The 4,501-nt window shown below is 40.3% G+C and overlaps 1 long non-coding RNA gene across 1 annotated transcript; it reads right to left on the bottom strand.

The window, feature by feature from the left end:
* Positions 1-241: 241 nt before the first annotated feature.
* LOC108510256 lies at positions 242-3,596 on the bottom strand. Its single transcript, XR_001878767.1, has 3 exons — positions 3,571-3,596; positions 1,546-1,595; positions 242-607 (listed from the first exon to the last, which is right to left on the bottom strand). It is a non-coding gene; the product is annotated as an uncharacterized LOC108510256 (long non-coding RNA).
* Positions 3,597-4,501: the final 905 nt, after the last annotated feature.

Here is a 4,501-nt window from a genome sequence, read left to right as displayed (position 1 = left end):
TCCCCTTATCCTTTCTGGATTTATATCCATGGATGAGACCCCCTTATCCTTTCTGGATTTATATCCATGGATAACACCCCCTTATCCTTTCTGGATTGATATCCATGGATAAGACCCAGTTTCTGGATTGATATCCATGGATAACTCCCCCTTATCCTTTCTGGATTGATATCCATGGATAATTCCCCTTATCCTTTCTGGATTGATATCCATGGATAATTCCCTTTAGGAATGGGAAGAGCTGGAAGCTTGTCAGGGAGAATCCAGATCCCATCCGGTGCCTGCTGGACGATGTTCCCATGAAATCCCACCCTGACCAGGAATTTTGGGAGGCCTTGGGATCTTGGAATCTGGACCTGGAAGCCTGGAGGAGGTGCTGGGCTCCCGTTCTAAGAGAAGCTTCTGGGCAGGAGCTGAAAGGAGCCTCCAAAACTCCTCCTGTCCATGATTCCCCCCTGGCTGGAGCGGGGAGGGTCTGGATCCCAGATTTCCCGGGAATTGCTGGGGCTGGGAGCAGAGGGGGTGGATGGGGCAGGGAACACTTACGAGGGAGCTGCTGGGGTCTCTCTGGAGGGAAGAAATCTCCTTTGGGAAAGGCTCGTTCGTCCTAAACACAAACCAGCACATCAAAGTTGGAAAGAGGGGCAGGAAAATCTGCCTTGGTATTTAAATTTATAAATGAAACCAAAGGAATTTAAAGTTCAGGAAACCCTCCCTGGAATTTTTTAATTGTAATAATAAATTAATTCGTTTAATTACTGGATTTTAGAGTTAATATTTTTAAATGTGTTTATATTTAATAAATATAATTTAATAAATTAATTTGAACTAATACAATTAAACAATTAATTGTAACAATGAATTAATTAATTACTGAATTTAATATTTTAAAATATATTTATATTTAATTAATATAATTTAATAAATTAATTTAATTAATACAATTAAACATTTAATTGTAAGTATAAAATAATTAATCACTGAATTTAATATTTAATATTCTTAAATGTATTTATATTTAATAAATATAATTTCATAAATTAATTTGAACTAAAATTAAATAATTAATTGTAACAATAAACAAATTACTGGCTTTAATATTTAATATTTTTAAATATATTTACATTTAATAAATATAATTCAAGAAATTAATTTGATTTAATACAATTAGTTGTAACAAGAAATTAATTAGTTAATGGATTTAATATTTTAAAATATACTTACCTTTAATAAATATAATTAATATTTCATAATAATTATTAATTATAGTAATTATAATTAATAATTGTTAACGTTAATTAATAAGTTAATTGTGACAATAAATTAATTACTGGATTCAATATTTAATATTTAAAAATATATTTACATTTAATAAACAGAATTTAGTAAATAATTCAATTAATCCAGTGAAACAATTGTAACAATAAATCAGAATCCATCGGGCAAACCCCCCTGGATTTTGATCCAACCTTGAATCCAAACACCCCCCCCGAGCAGGAGCGGAATTCCCAGCTGGAAAAGCGGGCAGGAGGGGCCCGGACTCACCATTTTCACGTGCATGGGTCTGTCAAAGAGCAGCTGCCCGTTGAACATGGCTGGGGGTTGTTAAGGATCACTGGTCAAACCTCAAAACTCCCCCCAGAAATCCACCTCTGGCGAGTTCCACAGCCCAGAGCAGCCAAAAGGTGCCTTTCTCCACACCTAAAAAACCTTGGAAATCCAAATGTGTGGAGTTTGAGCATTCAAAGGGCTTTTTGCAGTTAAAAAATGAGTTAAAAATCAGCCAAAATTTTGCTTTCTCCAAACCTGAAAACCCTTGGAAATCCAAATGTGTGGAGTTTGGATATTCAAAGGGCTTTTTGCAGTTAAAACATGAGTTAAAAATCAGCCAAAATTTTGTTTTCTCCACACCTAAAAACCCTTAGAAATCCAAATGTGTGGAGTTTGGATATCCAAAGGGCTTTTTGCAGTTTAAAAATGAAGTTAAAAATCAGCCCAAATCCTGCCTTCTTTAGACCTAAAAACCTTTGAAATCCAAATGTGAGTTTGAACATTCAAAGGGCTTTTTGCAGTTAAAAATTCAGTTTAAAATTCAGCCCAAATCCTGCATTCTCCAAACCTAAAAACCCTTTGAAATCCAAATGTGTTGAGTTTGGATATTCAAAGGGCTTTTTGCAGTTAAAAAATGAGTTAAAAATTCAGCCCAAATCCTGCCTTCTCTAGACCTAAAAACCTTTGAAATCCAAATGTGAGTTTGAACATTCAAAGGGCTTTTTGCAGTTAAAAANATTCAAAGGGCTTTTTGCAGTTAAAAAATGAGTTAAAAATTCAGCCCAAATCCTGCCTTCTCTAGACCTAAAAACCTTTGAAATCCAAATGTGAGTTTGAACATTCAAAGGGCTTTTTGCAGTTAAAAATTCAGTTTAAAATTCAGCCAAAATCCTGCATTCTCCAAACCTAAAAAACCTCTGAAATCCAAATGTGAGTTTCAATATTCAAAGGGCTTTTTGCAGTTAAAAATTAATTAAAAATTCATCCCAAATCCTGCATTCTCCAAACCTAAAACCCCTTTGAAATCCAAATGTGAGTTTGAATATTCAAAGGGCTTTCTCCAACTAAAAAATGAGTTAAAAATTCAGCCAAAATTTTGCTTTCTCCAAACCTGAAAACCCTTTGAAATCCAAATGTGTGGAGTTTGAGCATTCAAAGGGCTTTTTGCAGTTAAAACATGAGTTAAAAATCAGCCCAAATCCTGCCTTCTCCAAACCTAAAACCCCTTTGAAATCCAAATGTGTTGAGTTTGAATATCCAAAGGGCTTTCTCCAATTAAAAACTAAGGTGAAGTTCATTAAATGTGACTCCAAACAAGTGGCTCCTCAGGAACTTTGTCCACTTAAAACAGGGGGAAAAAAACAGGGGAAAACAAGGAAAAATTCTCCTTATTTCCAAACCAAGCCCCCCATTCCGAAGAGGGAACCACTTGGTCAAGTCTTGCTCCCAACAAGGAGGGAATTAACATTCCAAGAGAAACTCCAGGAGGGGAAAGGGGGGAATATTTCCCTCCTTTCCACGGCAGGGAGGTCACACACAGAGGGAAATATCTGGCATTTGATTGTGGGTTGGGATTTTGGGAGGTTTTGAGGTGGCAAATCGTTGCTTGGGCGGTGGAAGGACACAGGGAAGGGAGGGACACACCTGGATCAAACCCATGGACAACATGGATCAACATTCCCCAAGGGAACCGATCTGTGGGGACGTGGATTTGTTCCACTCATCCTTTACCTCCAGCACGGGAATTCCAGGCAAGTCTTCCCTCAGGATTCTATTTTAATACACATATTTCCACATGGAAATCTGTGGAATTTTCCATGTGGAAATCCTTTGCTGATGATCCTCAGTGACAATTCCTTCAGGATGGAATTATTTCCTGCTTTCCTCACGTTTTCCGCCTGCCCCGACTTGACTTCCCCCAACATGGCAACCCCCCCAGCTGTCCCACACCCCGTGTTCCCACCCTGCTCTGTTTGCTGAGGGCTTTGCCCCCGGTTTTCCAGGTTTTCCCAAGGATACAGATGGCCTGCACGGCCTCCATGGCCATGGACAACATGGATCAAGCCCATGCAGAACAAATCCGTGGGTACATGGATTTGTTCCACTCATCCTTTACCTCCAGCACGGGAATTCCAGGCAAATCTTCCCTCAGGATTCTACTTAAATACACATATTTCCACGTGGAAATCTGTGGAATTTTCCACGTGGAAATCCTTTACTGATGATCCTGAGAAACAATCCCTTCAGGATGGAATTATTTCCTGCTTTCCTCACGTTTTCCACCCGCCCCAACTTGACTTCCCCCAACATGGCAACCCCCCCAGCTGTCCCACACCCCGTGTTTCCACCCTGCTCTGTTTGCTGAGGGCTTTGCCCCCGGTTTTCCAGGTTTTCCCAAGGATACAGATGGCCTGCACGGCCTCCATGGCCATGGACAACATGGATCAAGCCCATGGAGAACATTCCCCAAGGGAACCAATCTGTGGGGACGTGGATTTGTTCCACTCATCCTTTACCTCCAGCACGGGAATTCCAGGCAAGTCTTCCCTCAGGATTCTATTTAATACACATATTTCCACATGGAAATCTGTGGAATTTTCCATGTGGAAATCCTTTGCTGATGATCCTGAGAAACAATCCCTTCAGGATGGATTTCCTGCTTTCCTCACGTTTTCCACCCGCCCCGACTTGACTTCCCCCAACATGGCAACCCCCCCAGCTGTCCCACACCCCGTGTTTCCACCCTGCTCTGTTTGCTGAGGGCTTTGCCCCGGTTTTCCAGGTTTTCCCAAGGACACAGATGGCCTGCACGGCCTCCATGGCCATGGACAACATGGATCAAGCCCATGGAGAACATTCCCCAAGGGAACCAATCTGTGGGGATGTGGATTTGTTCCACTCATCCTTTACCTCCAGCACGGGAATTCCAGGCAAATCTTCCCTCAGGATT

Source organism: Lepidothrix coronata, unplaced genomic scaffold (assembly GCF_001604755.1).
Source record: "Lepidothrix coronata isolate B3197 unplaced genomic scaffold, Lepidothrix_coronata-1.0 Scaffold574, whole genome shotgun sequence".
Classification (NCBI taxonomy): domain Eukaryota; kingdom Metazoa; phylum Chordata; class Aves; order Passeriformes; family Pipridae; genus Lepidothrix; species Lepidothrix coronata.
The sequence above is the reverse complement of the archived record's forward strand: the minus strand, read 5'-3'. Positions and strand labels throughout refer to the sequence as shown.